This window comes from Argiope bruennichi, chromosome 7, assembly GCF_947563725.1.
Source record: "Argiope bruennichi chromosome 7, qqArgBrue1.1, whole genome shotgun sequence".
NCBI lineage: Eukaryota > Metazoa > Arthropoda > Arachnida > Araneae > Araneidae > Argiope > Argiope bruennichi.
In genome coordinates, this window is record NC_079157.1 from 76,338,145 (window position 1) to 76,355,022 (window position 16,878).

The window sequence follows — 16,878 nt, forward strand, 5'->3', positions numbered from 1 at the left end:
CATTTTATTTATTTCATTTATTTTATTCATTTATTTTATTCATTTATTACTAGCCGCCTTTGGCGACCAGCCGGTTCGCCAGTATTACCACTCGCTATAATTTTCAATTAAATATTTTAAGTAACTTGTCTCTTAATAGATTCTCAAACAAAACATTTTTAATCTTCAAATTTTGATAGTCATATCAAACTTATACTGTTGTTTAGATCATATCGTTCAGTTTACTATATATATTTTGCTAATTTGTTGTCATTTCCGGTAAAACTTCAACTTTAATTTAAAGTGAAAATGATGAAATTGCAATTAATATAAAGATATTTTTTAATAAAACCAAGCGTTTTATTTTATTTATCATCTTTCTTGTTATTTATTTATTATTATTATTATTATTGAATATGAGTATTGCAAACAGAATCGTTTGGTATTTAAGTCTTATGTGAACTACAAAATATTTTTCATAATTAATGTGATATCTCAAAGAATAATTCAACAAAAATTTCTCAGATTCCGCATAAAATTAAGTTTTTAGTATTGCTTTCAAAAGTATTGAAATGAAATCAATAATAATATTTTGTTCCGGCCTATAAATATATTTCAAAAATTATGAAGTCTAAATTTAATGCAGTAAGGTATCATATTCTGAGAAATATTCTGGACACACCAAATTTTAAATAATGAATGTTTCTATTTTACACGATCAACTAAGACTTATTTATGAAGTTTTGAATGTTAAAAATTTAGAAAAACTCAACATTTTCATAATCTTAGGCCAATTAATCTTGAGAAACCTGAGCGCTGATTGGCGTATTTTCTTTGAAACGATCGATGAAAAATCTAAAATTATCCTTTTTTTATTGAATAGTGATATTCAAATTTTCATAAATCAATCAGTTTAAGTGATTGATTTAGTTGATTGGAAATTAACTCTTTTTATTTAAAATATTAGTGTCTCAAGAACATTTTGTTAATCATGATTTCCACAGCAGAGGCGTTATGTAAAATCAAAAATTCGTTATTTATTAGAGCATTTATTGAATCAAGTTACATAAAATATAATCATTTTCCATTTAGACCATTTTAGCAGATCTGTGTCTTACTAAAGGTTTACAAACTAGCTGTGTGGCCCTTATTTGAATGGATGTCCTGTTCATATTAAACAAAACTTGTTTAATATGAACTGATTTATTGGATTAATAATATAGAGAGTGTAAAAGATCATAAAATAATTTTTCTTAAATTTATTTTTTAGAAAAAATAATATTTCATATTTGTTTCATTTCCTATAGACGCGTGCAGAAAATTATATTTTTGCAGATTTCATTTCCAAAAAGATTTAATTTATTTTTAATTAGAGCTTTAATCAATGTGATGGCAACACTTTGAAAAAAGCTAATTTTTTCCCATGAATGCGAAACGTGCTCGTGCAGCTTAAATTTTATTTTTATTTTGTACGAAAAAAATTGTTGAAAAATATAGTTAAATTATTTATTTAAAAATTAATTAAAAATAGAAATTTAATTTTAAGGTTAAAACATTGGTATCATTTAAAAGGTAAATTTTTGATCTTTAACTTCATGCAAAAATCTTTTTTGTGCGGTAATATTTTCGGAAGTTATAGCAGAAACACGCCAAAATTCAGCTTAATTTTTAAATAAATAAAATTCTAATTAAAAATTCGAAAAAATAACCCCCAGGTGCACATTCCCGGCCTCCAAGGTATACACGTAACAAATTTGATAGCTGTAGGGTGAATGGTCTGGCCTGTAGAGCGCCAACACACACACACACACACATTGAGCTTTATTATAAGTATAGACTACTAGTAGTAATATCGTTTTATAGCAACAATAACAGTTACCGTTTTACTGAAATTGAAATATTATTACTTTGGGGTAGTTTCGATCCTTTATAATATTTTAATACAAGAGACACATACTTTAGATTTTATAATAAAGATTATACCGGGCACTTTTTTTTTCTCAGCTTAATGACACAGGTCAGATAACATCTCGTCATTTTAAAATGTGTTACAAAAATTTCTTTACCAAGCTTGTTGTACCAAGTTATCTTTATTATATGTTGTACCATATTATCTTTAAATGGCAGTAAATTTTACTTTAATGTTTGAAAATTGTTAGGACATTTATCTGATTATTAAAGATATGAAGAAATTCGATTATTTTCCTCGTATCTTGAATTAGCTCCATCAGCTTTCTAAAGGTTTTTATCTCAGCTTTCCTTTTATCTCAAATGCAATAATTTACAAATATGTTTATTTCAAACTATGAAATCTCAAATATATATATATTTTTTTTTATTTATGGGCAGACATTAAATTACATTACAACATCTTACACCCCCAGTACCTGAAATAAGATGTTATATCACCAGTTAAATAATTATAACATGTATTAAGTACCGCTCTCCAAACTACTGTAGTAAAAATTCAGAATAGGATTCTGAATATTTACAAAGTAAATATATAACATTTCATTTTTTACATCACAATTTACAAAGTAAAATATTATGTAAAAAATGAAATTGGAAGACAATAATTTTGAATTTTAAAGCAGATATATATGAAATTCAAATAAATATAAAAAAATAAATAAGAATGAAAACAATAAATCGTAAATGAAATAACTAAAGTAGAATTAAAGGGGTGTAATTATAGACAAAAGTCGAAGAAATAAATCCTATTGTTATCTATCAATTATTCACAAAAAGAAATATTCTTTTTAAAAAAACATCGCTCTGTTTTGCTAGTTTCCATTTCTTTTCAAGTTTTGAGGTTTATTTACGTAGTAAATAATCTTAAAATATCCTTAGAAAAATATTTAGTAAATAATCCTAAAAGAAAGTATAACTCTAAAATTTCATGAGAAAGCAAATTTTCAATATCATGATTCTTTTTTGAGGATTTAAAGCAATAAGAAATGCTTAGAATTAAATTAAGAAGAAAATTACAAATGGTAAAGCCAGATTACAAATTAGATTACAGCTAATATTAAAGATATAAGCTTTTCTAACATTATATATATATATATATATATATATATATAAGAGCAAATAATATAACACAGAGTATTACAGATTTATCAATATTATTTTTTATTATTTATTTTGAAAATTAGGAAATGTACTTTTATTCATACAATTCTAAGATTTAAAGTATCCATGAAATAATAGTTAGTTAGGCTAAGATTTCTATAGACAAAATAAAGTAATTCCATAATTCCCATGTCTTTCATAGATTAAAACAATAAATAGTGAAAAAAATGTGAAAACTAAGAACTTAAGGTGATTTTTAAAATGTTTTCCTCATTAAAAAACGATGAACGATAGCTAAAACAAAAATTTGAAAGTATATGAATAAAGCGTTTAATTAACATATCAATATTTTTATAGAAACGACAATAATTGTTAAATATATTCATAATGAAAATCGTAGAAATATATTGTTTCTTATGAAGTACATGTTCCGATTTTTTTCCCCATGAAAGAAACAAAAATACATCTGCATAGTCAACACTAATAATTTTCGACTCTTTATCTACAAAAATCAAATCATAAAAATAATAATGTCTTAATGCTCTTAATTTTTTTCATTTTTCTCTTTTTTTTAACCTACAATTTAGAATTTTAAGTGTAAAGAAGACGCCTAATCAATTTTCTACATTTTATCACCAAGTGTATTTGTATGTGCGGAAGCAATATTAAATAAAGATAATCGAGTAATTAAAAATAAAATATTGAAAAATTGTATTATTATCAAGAACAAATTCATGCGCAAAATTTCAAATCGCAAGAATGATTTTAAAAAAATCGTTTTCAAAATTCCAGCTTCAGAAATAGAAAATAAGTACCGTTAAATAAATAAAAGCATGTAAAAATAATGAATTAAATAGAATTTTAAAAACAATGTTGGCATTTCTTCGTTTTAATTGTTGAACAGAATAAAATAAACAATTCATGAAAAAAGGAAACGTGAAGTAGCTGCAAAATGAACATTGAAAATTTACAACTGTACACAAAAGGCAAGTAATTATGATATATTAATATACGATAATTATTAATTTGTAATTATATGTTTCGATATTGTCATTATATTATAACGAAGAATTCATTGAATTTTTTCAAAGTCAATCAGAATTTAATGACAATTTTAGAAATATTCTTGAATTGAATATATTCTTTAATATATTCAGAATATTCACTTCAATATTTAAGAATCTGTGAATATATTCTTGGATATGTTCACAAAAATTCATATTTATAAATATTGTCAATCCTGCATAAAATTTTGTATTATAATTTCCTTTCCACGCACAAAAATTTTGAAAGTATGCCTTAAAACAATTAAATGGGTAGATTCGTTTGCTATTTTTGCATAATTAAATAATTTTTGAATAATAAAAATTGAAAAATTACAGCAAAATTACTTTATAATAAAATCTGAGAGTGACTTTGAAAAAAAATCTAAACTGTTCTCTTAAAGGTCTCTAATGAATATTTCACTTGCTGCTGAAACAGCAAACACTGACTTAACGTTGTTCACAACTGTATGTTCAACTTCTATTATTTATTGAGATTCTATAAGACGTGATCAATCTTAGTAGCTTGTATTCTAACTGAAAACATGACATTTGAAAGACGTACATGAAAGTTCCTTTACTTTCCGGAAACTATTTTCCATGGAACATTATTTTTTTTTCTTCCTTTTCGCTCGAAACTTCCGAACTACCAGACATGAACACAAATGCCTTCCATTTTCATTCCATAATACGTTAGTCTAGTGTAATGAAGATGTTTTGAGATGCTAAGAGATGTCTTTCAACAATTATTTTAAACGCAATATACAAAAATGTAAGAAAGATATTGGGAATTTTTTGTCATAGATCCGATGTGTAGATGTCCAGATACTGTATACTTTAATCGAACAGGGTTTTTTTCTAAGCAAAAAGATGAAACTGTTTATAACTGTATGACTTAGACATGTATTTCATCAACTTTTATATTCGCCAGACACAAACATATAAAGTCGACATTTTATAATTTTATTTATACTTATAATGAAGCTCAATGTGTGTGTGTATTGGCGTTCTACAGGCCAGACCGTTTGACTTACAGCTACCAAATTTGGTACATGTATACCTTGGAGGTCGGGAATGTGCACCTGGGGTCCCTTTTTTGAATTTTTAATTAGAATTTTAATTATTAATTAAAAACTAACTTTCCTGCCAAAAATATCTGTTTCTCCACCGCCAAATGAATAAGGCTTCAGTTTTTTTCCCACGCTAATAAGGTTAGGCTTAACATGTTTCAGACCAATTATTTTCTTAATGTTTGACGCATTTAAAATTAAACATTGCTAATTAATAGATCTTTCAGATTCTTTCTGAAGTACTTTTGAATTAAAATAAAGCAGAATAAAGGAAATTAAAAATTTCTAATCTGCATAGCGTTATCCCAACTGGCGTAGGAAATTCACTCATTTGCGTTACCATAACTGGTGTTGAAAATTCACACATGCGCATTGTGTTCTGATTGTTGACAACTATTTTCAAAGAATTCGGACTTGATTTAAATTATTTTTAGGTTAGTTGTGTGCTTTAGCAATTAAATTGTATTTATGTTAGTAATATATTTTTGTATATGTTTATACTTTTAAACATATCGTTTTATTTCAAGTAGTTTTTTTACCTGTTTTTGACCGATTATTTTAAACGATTCTGTTTATTTTCTTAGTGTTTGATGAATTTAAAATTAAACATTGTTAATTAATCGATCTGCTCATGATGAATCTGTGAAAGTTTTGTTGAAAAATTCTTTAGATATTGCATAAATTAAGAAAGATATTCTTTAGTGGCTATAAAGTTTAAATACTCAGTGACTCTGTTTTTAGTAATCATATAACAAAAAAAATTCTTTGTTTCAGTAAAAAATATTATTATATTAATTGCAGTTTAATCATTTCCACTTTAATTTAAAGCCTAAATTTTACGGGAACTAACAGAAAATTGGAGAGATGCATATTATGTTATGGCTAAAGGCCTTTATAATATTACGAGTGAATTATATGACTATCAAAATTTGAAGTTTTAAAATATTTTGATGAATAAAGCTATTAAAATATGAGTTTCAAAAGTATTTAATTATTAAAATTTTAACGAGCATTAAGATTGGCGAACCGGCTGGTTGCCAAAGGCGGCTAATATTTAATAATTCGTAATTATAAATTTGTTTAACCATATTGTATGCCACATGCCTCCAAATATTTCTTCTAAGAATGCCAAACAGTATTTTTTCCTTCCAATTCAATTAAACCATTGATAAAACTCACAATTACTTTCAGAAAAATTAAAATATTGTATTCTCATCAGAGGTGCAAAAGCACGAAATTTTATAGCTCTAGTCCACAAAAAAAGGAGAAAAAAATGGAAAAGAAATGTCCATCATTAAACAAGGCATTAGCAGCAAAAATACATATTACACTTATAAAAAACTTTTAAAAATTGCATTCATAAAGGGACAAAAATGTAAGGAAAAGTAGAAGACATCTATTGTTGTTTCAATAAATGTCTTGTTGTATGCAATTTACAAAAAATATATTTGGAGAATTTTTAATGAACAGAAAAATTTAATTTCTTCTAAACAATATAAATTTTAATTTACATATAATTCCATATATTCTTAGTTTTTTTAAATATTTTTTTATTATTATTTGATTCCAAGAATGATTTACTATACATGCACTATACTGTAGATTTTATACATAAAATTCATAAATTAATCCTTCAATTAACCCTTTCTAGGGCCGTGGAAAGTATGCTTCCACCAAAATTATCAATCTTTATATGAAATTATGTAAGTTGGCATCAGTTCTGACACATTTTTTTAGTAAGTCAGAAACTTAGATGCTTCAGTTCTATATCTCAGACAAAATGATGTGTCTTGATTTGTTACTTAATTATTAATTAACCAAATTAATTAATTAATCAAAATAAATTTATCTAATAAGCTAAATGAATCCCTTTTCTTATTCTAATTTCAAGCCTAAAAATATTTTAACATAATATGACTATAAAAAATGGCCCTTTAAAGGGTTAAAAAATACCATAAATAAAAAGCTCCGGGAATATATTTTCATAAATTTTCATTTCAATAATCTTTTGACGTGTGTGGCACAGTGGTATTTTTATATATTTTTTTTCTTTTGGAAAATAATGTTGCCTAGGCGAACAGAAATTTGAACTTACATACAGCATACTAGTAGCACTAAAGTAAATAGGAGCTATATAATTTGCCATTTTATTGAAAACCTTTTTACTTTTATCGGAAAACTCCAGTAAACATTTTTTCTATTCTTTCTCTATTTATTTAAAGAGATAAGACTCTATTAGAAACACTGAATAATTCAGAATTTTACACATGATATTCATAAATTAATATCTCAATTTAAAGATAGAAAAATAATGAAAAGCTCTGATAATCTATTTTCATAAATTTTTATTTAGAATAATCTTATAAAGTGTATGACACAGTGAAAAGTTTATATTTGTTCTTTTGGGAAATAATGTTACCTAGCCGAAGACAAATGTTAACTTAAATACAACAAGGTAGTAGTGCTAAAGTAAATAGTAAACGTTTAATTTGCCATTTTATCGAAAACATTTCTACTTTATTGGAAACCCCCAGTGCACCTTTTTTTTCTGTACTTTCATTCTTTCTTTAAAAAGATAAGATTCTATTTAGAATGAATAGAATCTTATAGAAACACTGAAAAATTCATAATTATTTCAATAAAAATTATAGAAAATAATAAAAATATAATACTTACATAAGATAATATCAAAATCTAATATATTCGACAAGTTAGGAGAAAAATTAAGTTACCAATTGTTTTACATATACTCAGTTTAAGTATTTATTTTGATTAGATATACTCAGTATTTGAATTGAATTGATTGTTCTATTGAATTGAATTTATTGTTCTATTGAAATGAATTTATTGTTCTATTGAATTGAATTTATTGTTCTATTGAATTGAATTTATTGTTCTATTGAATTGAATTTATTGCTCTCTATTTTGAATGGATTGCTCTTCATATATTAGCAATGCATTCTAGAAATATATACAAAATGCTTCTTTAAACTGCACCGATTTAAAAATTAACATATCAAACTATAAAGAATCGGAACAAATTTGAATTCAATTCAAATACAAGATATTATTTTAATACAAATATGAAATGTGCTTCAAATTTATTGATTTTAGACACACTGAAAAAGAAGGAAGTGATTTTAAGCAGCATCTTGTTATGTTAATAGGCATATTAAATAACAGTCCATCATTTGTTTAAAATTTAATTAAAATATTATTCTGCAATGCATTTCTCGTGGATTTTGTACATAAAAAATATTTTTTTCAGAAATTGGAAAAAATTAAAAGGAAATATGTAAAAGTAGAAAACCTGAAACAACTCTGCATTTCAAGAATAATACTGGCGTTTTTAATTTTTAAAAAGGCATTATTTTAATAATATATTATTTTAGAAATCATTAAAAATGAAAGGAATAATTATAAACAATATCTTAGTAAAAAGAAAAATTCAAATGATCTCAATCATTGTTTTAATCAAAAACATGATATTTAAAGAGAATAAAACTAATTGACTATTCATAGGAAAAATATCTAAAACTAACGAATATTTAAATAAATTGGCATGCCAAAATATAATATAAACAAATTTATATTTTTCAAAGATTCATGAGCAAAAATCAGGAAACAACAAGACATTATTATATTTCAACATAATTATAAATAAAACATTGATACGTATAATCATTGGTGCCTTATTTAACAAGTAGGGTTTGTAAGGCTGACTAGATATAAATGAAAATTATAAAGTACTGCCTTCATTTATCTTCAAATTCCTTTTCCATAACGCGAAATTTCAAGCTTACTTGTGTTCATCAATATATTGTATATAATCAGGAAATAATTATACAACCAAATGATAATTAATCTTATTATTTTTCAAATAAGTGTATCGTTTTCACAACTAAGTCAGGATTTACTTCCATAAAATATTACCGCAAATAATAATCACAGATACTTTAGAAAGTAGAGCTTGTAATAATTAATAAACCAGAAGTTTATTTGTGTTCATCAATATATTCAACATACTTATGAAGTAATTATACATCCAAATGATATTTAATCACTGCTATTTTTCAAATATAAGTGCTTCGTTTTCACTAAATGAGGATTTAGTTCCATAAAATATTCCCACTCATAAGTGCAAATACGTATAATCACAGATACTTTATTTAGAACGTAGCGCTTGTAAAAATTAATAAACCAAATTAACAATAAATAAAAATTATAAGTAATGCATTGAGATATCTTCAAATTCCTTTTCCATATCGCGAAGCTTCATCAATATATTTATATATTGATGAAATAATTATAAGCCGAAATGATAATTAATCACTGTTATTTTTCAAATATAAATGCATCATTTTCACAGCTAAGTGAGGATTTACTTCCATAAAATATTCCCACTCATCGGTGCAAAATATTTTTTTATTATTCATAGTAATAAAGTTTTCGAAGGCTGTCTTTAGACTGATGGCTGTCTGCTAGATGCAGAAGATCACTGACATTACATGTATCTACTCTGGCAATCAAGAAAGAAGAACATATATCTTTAAGTCGTTGAACGTCGTATCTGTCAGCAGCATCGTACAGTTTCATGGCAATTTCCCAATGAAGATCTTCCACGACATCCTTGTAAAGAAAAAGCAATAACTGATCAATCGTATTATCATCCAAATCATCAATTTGGATACTATCCAGTATTTTTTCTTTCATGTCGGTTGTAAACATGGCTCTGAAGACAGATGATCTAGCACATAGCACACTTTTGTGAGCGTAGAATGTCTTGCTTACAGTCTTGAGTTGAATGTCACTGACAATCCGATCCTTGTATAGACATCTCAAGTCATCTGACACACTATTCGGTTCTGCTGAACGTGATGCAGCATATGCATCACGCAATTTTTCTCTAACAAATGGAGTGAAATGTAGATCGTAACAAGTCTCCTCAATTCTTTGGAATTCTATTCCTGTTGATACTATGCATTCACATCTCAAAGTTAGGTTATCATTTAACAAATATTCCGGTCCCTTATCCAACAATATCTTCCTCTTGAAGTATATGGGTATCTTTAAAGTATTTTTCCTCTCCAGATAGTTTCTAGTGTCTATTTTACCAAATTCTATTTCGTTGCCAACCGAGTTAAGCAAATAGATTTTATATGATATTAAATATATCTTCTCTGAGTCGGCGAAGATTTCTATTACTACTTCTTCACCAAAGCCTGGATCATTTTTAAAAAGCACATATCCAGAAATTTTTAGTTCCTCTTTGGAAGCAGATTTCACTTGAAATGATTTTTTCTGTTCTGGTATAAGAGTGCTGAAATTCTCAGTAACGTTTATGAAAGAAATCTTTTCAAGCCCTATTCGAGTCCGAGCACAAATACGAGCTTCATTTTCAAGTTTTCCTTCGCCTATCCACATTGTGCAACAGACTTTTAATATATCCGGAGTCAAAACACTTCCATTCTGATCTAGGATATTTCCAATTCGTTGACAGAAATAACTGGAACCGTATCCTTTTGCCTTTCTAAATTCCATTTCTTCTTCTTCCATTCCGATCGATTTTAAAACTCGCCCATTAATATCAGCTATTGATAATACAAAATCTATTGCAATTTTTTCTGGTCCATTGCATTTCGCGCATCTCTGTAAGTATAAACTGATGAAATCTGCATCTTTGTCTCCTCTTGGATATAACTGAAGATTCCAAGACGTCTGCTGCATTGTTTCAGCAACAAAAGTTGGGCTCGCCAGTTTCTCGCCTATCTCGTGCCAGCAGAAACTGTAGTTCTCTATAAACCACATAAAAGTGAATTTCCTCATTTTTTAAGAGAGAAAAGGGATCTTTTTTGTAACAGAAACCACAAAAGTGTATCCAAGATTTCCGGTCTAAAATGGAACTATAAGCTGATGAGTGAAATGTTGCTTGGCGAGCTAGAGTCATTACTGTTTGATGAATAGCTTTTCTCTTTAAACTGAAATCAAAATACCATTTAATTATGACATATGTAGCTGATAAGATTGTTCTTAATCTCTGTTATCTTGACCTAAATAATGTGACTCTCCGTCGATTCTTTTGTTTTTGTTTATCTACAAATGATAATGTTGAAAATACCATTCGATTGCAATCAGATATGAGAATTTGTTGCTGTAAAAATGCAACTGAGTTCGTAAAGCGTAAGCGAAATTTAACTTTATACGATTATTTTTGTTGCAAATAATCAGTTTCTAATTATCTATTTAATAAAAAAAATTAATTTAGCTTACTAAGCAACTGTAATAATAATGTAATTCAGGTAAATTTCTCAAACTTGAATATATATACAGCTAAAAGTGCTACTTCCTCTAAACCTTCGTTATTTATAGTTTTTTAAAATAGAATTTTTCACCGAAGGAAACGTTTTCATATAGTTTTAAAACATTCTGATTAGTAAAAAAAACATTAATTATGAAAATGAATATTTTTATTTTATCCTATATTAAAAATTCTTTCTACACTAAACAGGAAGTATATTTAAAATGCTAAAGAAACAATTTTTGTAAAATGCATATTAATATTTTTATAACATCTGCTCATAAAAGACTTATTATAGAAGATATTTGCTCAGTTATAAATTACAGAGGGGAAAACCACACTTGACTCAAATTAATTATTGCTTTTTATATGCCTTTAGGTGTTTTATTATAAGAAAATATTCTGCAATTTATATGAGAGTTCAGTGATATACTATTCTATCCTCTGCATATATATATTCAAATGATGCGTTGGGTTCCATTGAAAAAGTTTATGTATTAACTCAACTGTACAAGTTCGTTTCAAACGAAAGATCAAATTTAAGGGAAGATGATAAAAAGTATGGAAAATTCATGTACAATTCATGTCAACAAAACGATGTAAAACTTCTGTGATAGTATAAGTTATATTATAAGTCATACATATTTTAAAGCTTAAAAATATTTTGCTGAAGAAGCTATCAAGTTACATAAAATAAATAATGTGTCATATAAACACAATAACTTAAAATAGTTAGTTTATTAATACTGTTGCGACGCCATTTCACTATTTCTGTTTGATCGCAACTGTGACATCACAGCCCTTACGTCATAAGAGAGGTTGAAGGGATGTGAGAGGGGCTCTGATTGGTCTGTCATTTCGTCATTCAATAATATCCGATGTAGAAGACGCTTCTGTGTAGCTTTGTTTGTGTGGTGTTTGTCTGTGTGCTTTGTGCTAATAAACTTATTTAAGTTGATAATTTTAGTTTAGTTATATTAACGTCCCGTTGTAAAGCAACACTAGGGCTATTTTGGGACTGATCTCGTCATTTTGAACCGCGGTCAGATGACGAGGACGACACTTGAGCTGGCACCCCCTTTCCAAGGCCACACCACACCAGTGGAAGGACGTTTGCCATAACGGATTTAACGTGCAACTGCCCCCCTTACACGACGGTTCTTCGGTGGAATTGGGTGTCGAACCTGAAACCCTACGGCTCACAAGCCGACACCTTACCACCAGGCCATCGCGGCCTTTGATTGATAAGAAATGAGCATATCTAATTCCAGTAACCGGGCAAAAGATAACTGCAGAACCTGTAGGTTCCAGTTGTAACATTTGAGTGATGTTCGAAACAGGATTGTGTTATTGGAAATAGTTAGATTTATTCATGGATCTTAAAGAACAAAAGGCGCAGAGACGAGTACTTAGCACTCAAATTACCTTAAGCGCAAACAATATAGAAAGTGAGCTTAAGAATGATGCACTAGATTTAAAGAACGTTTCATTGCTACAAGTGCAATAATACAAATATTTAAGATTAGAAGCTGCCTAAGAAGCAATATCTGGAGCCTTGCTGCAACTAGAAGATGACAGAAAGAAATTCGAAGCTAATTTCGCTGATGCAGAATGCTGCCGTGGAATATATTTAAAATACAATACCCTCATCGATAAGAAGTTGAAAGAGACCGTTATTTCAGAAGAGCCAGGCACACCAAGAAAATTCAAGCTACCAAAACTAGAACTGAAGAAACTCAATGGAGATGCGAAAGAGTTCCTTTCGTTTTGGAGTCAGTTTTAGAAAATTCACGACAATCGGAGTATCCCAGATGAAGACAAGATGCAGTATCTTTTGGCTTCAGTCGAACCGAAATCGAAAGCTGAGAGGTTAGTTTTTAGTTTTCTGGCTACCTCTGCTAATTATCCTAAAGCAGTGGCTGTACTGAAACAGCGATTCGGAAGGGAAGATCACTTTGTCCAAATTTATGTTCGAGATCTTCTGACAATGGTTATGAAGAATGCTATTTCTGGTAAAGCCAATACAGATCTTTCAGGACTCTATGACGATTTGGAGAGAAAACTGAGAGTCTTGGGGAATCTAGGACGCAAGCTGGAAAAGTTCGGACATTTCCTAGCCCCCCCCCCCCCTACCGAGAAGCTGCCTACCCGAAGAAATCCTTATGACGAGGGAACGCACCAAATATCATCCCGAATTAGGCGACAACACCGGCGAAAAGAACGCTCGCTCCTTAGAGAGTATCATGACTTTTCTCCGTCAAGAAGTGCACAGTGAAAAGATGGTTGTATCATCAAGAACTGGATTTGCGGCGAATCAAGCTACCCGTAAAAAGGAATATGCCCCCGCCCCTCAAAACGAAACTAATGGAGATCAGGCGACTGCGGCAGCCTTAGTAAGCTTAAATTCCACAGGTAATAAAGTGCTTTGTATTTTTTGTGATAAACCGCATTCCAGCCATACATGTTTTGCTGCAAAAAAAAATGTCTTTAGATGAGAAGTTTAAAATATTGTTTAAAAAAGGAGCCTATTATACATGTTTAACTAATCTGTAGACATTGTCTACAGACAAATCATATCTGTAGACAATGTGACTTAAAATCGAAACAAAAATGTAAATTCTGCTTTTTATCCCATTATGAAATTATGTGTTATAAAATTCTGATACATCTTTAAGCGTTAAAAATTCTCCTCTTACAATTTCTCTTTCTAACCAATACGGCAGAAATCGGTATACTTACAAACGCTCTGTGCTATAGTGCGAGATCGGGAAAAGCGCGTAAAGATTCTTTTTAAAGACTCAGCCAGTCAATTATTCTACGGGAGTGACAGATTAATTGCTCAATTAGAATTGGTTCTTCACAGATGTGAAAACATAATTCACTCCCTGTTAGGGCGAATGCAAACGAAGCCTAAACAGCTTGGAGTTTATTCTATCGAGTTGAAAGATTTGAAGGGTGAATAATTCGTTGTTTTGAAATGCTTTCGCAGGAAAAAATATGAGGCTACGTTCCTAAAATAACAGATCAGAGTATTATAAATAATCTATGAGAAATAATGCAATGGCGTAGCAACAAATCTGGCAAATCAACTGGTCACCAAAGACATCTAATTTTAAATATTACCAATTTTTAATAATCTATTATCCATTCCTCATTCAAATATATAGGCACAAATGTACCATTTTTAAAAAGCAAATTTGTACCATTCTTCTTCAGTTTTGGGAAACTAATAGCATGAAAACTTCTGCTTATAAGCCAATAAGTTTTCCCAAAGCTCGATACATCGTACTTAATCTCCCTGCCACACCTTAGTGATAACTAAAAACTTTTATATTAAAGTCTCGAAACTTTTCAGATGGGGAGGGGGCTGTTTAGATATCTTCGAAATTAGGATAGGCTGCAGCAGTGTGAGATGTTCTTGACATTTTCAAAGACTGGACAAGTCAAGGACAGGATATCGAGAAAGTTAATATATTCCTTAAGAAAAATTCATCTGCTGTTAAAATTATGAAGAAAATAGCAAACACGCAAGATATTTGTTCAAAATAGTAGCGAAAAGTAACATTTTGGAATTAATAATAGCTTGATATAAAGAAAGAGTGGTTATTTATATGTTCTGAACTTGTGGATAAAATGTTATTTACTGGTACCAAATTAGTTTTGTTATATTATCGTCCGTTTAAAGTAGCTATCTTGAGACGAACCTCGTAAATTTGAACCGCGGTTAGATGATGAGGGCTACATCGAGCTAGCATCCCACTCTCCAAACTTCCACACCATGACGGCGGAAGGGCATTCAGCCGCGACTGATTTAACGTGAACACGATGGTTCTTTGGTGGAAGCGGGTCTCGAAGATGAGGCATTATTACCAGACGGTAGAAGCGGGTCTCGAAGATGGGACCTTACCATCTTCGATAGAAGAGGGTCTCGAAAATGAGACCTTACCGCTTTCGGTAGAAACGGGTTTCGAAGATGAGACATTACCACCAGACAGTAGAAGCGGGTCTCGAAGATGGGACATTACCATCTTCGATAGAAGAGGATCTCGAAAATGAGACCTTACCACTTTCGGTAGAAGCGGGTTTCGAAGATGAGACATTACCACCAGACGGTAGAAACGGGTCTCGAAGATGGGACATTACCACCAGACGGTAGAAGCGGGTCTCGAAGATGGGACCTTACCATCTTCGATAGAAGAGGGTCTCGAAAATGAGACCTTGCCGCTTTCAGTAGAAGTGGGTCTCGAAGATGAGACATTACCACCAGGCAGTAGAAGCGGGTCTCGAAACCCTATCATTTTCGGTAGAAGTGGGTCTAGAAGATGAGACCTTACCATCTTCTGTAGGATCGGGTCTAGAAGATGAGACTTTACCATCTTCTGTAGGATCGGGTCTAGAAGATGAGACTTTACCATCTTCTGTAGGATCGGGTCTAGAAGATGAGACTTTACCATCTTCTGTAGGAACGGGTCTAGAAGATGAGACCGTACCACCAAGCAGTAGAAGCGGGTCTTGAAGATGATGCCTTACTACCTTCAGTAGAAGCGAGTCTCAAAGATGAGACCTTATCACCAGGCCACCGCAGCCCTTTACTGATACGGATGAGATGAACAGAAAGGTGTAACAGGTTCAATATGCCTTTGAATAAAAATTCTATTAACAATTTTTCTACAACTCAGAATGTCGCATCGGTACAAATTTTGAAATATTCTTCTATGTTACACTCGTGATTCTTCTATGTTTTTTTTTTTTGAATGTCTATTAAGTTTATGCATAGTTGTGATTATATAATGCATTTCAAAATTACAATAATAAATAACATCAATTTTTTCAACAAAAATTACTGCATGCAGTGCCAATTACACTAACTTCGGAGCAACATACGTTGCAGGATACAAATTGTTTATATCAAATCTGGTCAGACATGTATCTATTTTAAACTCTATCATATAATCTTCCTTTTTTTGTGAATAAAAACAATTAGCAAAGGAAACATCATTTCCTATTAAATAATATTATTTTTATGATCTATTTTTTTTCTAATAAGAATTAAAGTAAGACATTTTTTCCGGAAAAGACGATAAAATCTATAAGATATCTCATCCTACGTTTCATAAAGTTTGGAATCATCTTGATGGGAAAAGAACAGGAAAGCCAGGAAACCGGAAATTTAGTTTTTTTTTTTTTTTTTTAACTCTGTCGACATCCAGAATGGCTTAAAAATAAATGAAAGTTCTCTTTAAACAATCGCTTTTTATTCTTTGTATCCGACCACTTTTTTTTCTGGGATTTTTTTTATCAAGGAAAAGAAAAACGTTTTTTTATTCCTGTTTCTCACCTTCAAAACTCGAAGTTTATTGTTGCCTACTTGCCGTTTTATGGAAGATGCTTTGTCTATTTCTGCGTGCTAGAATTT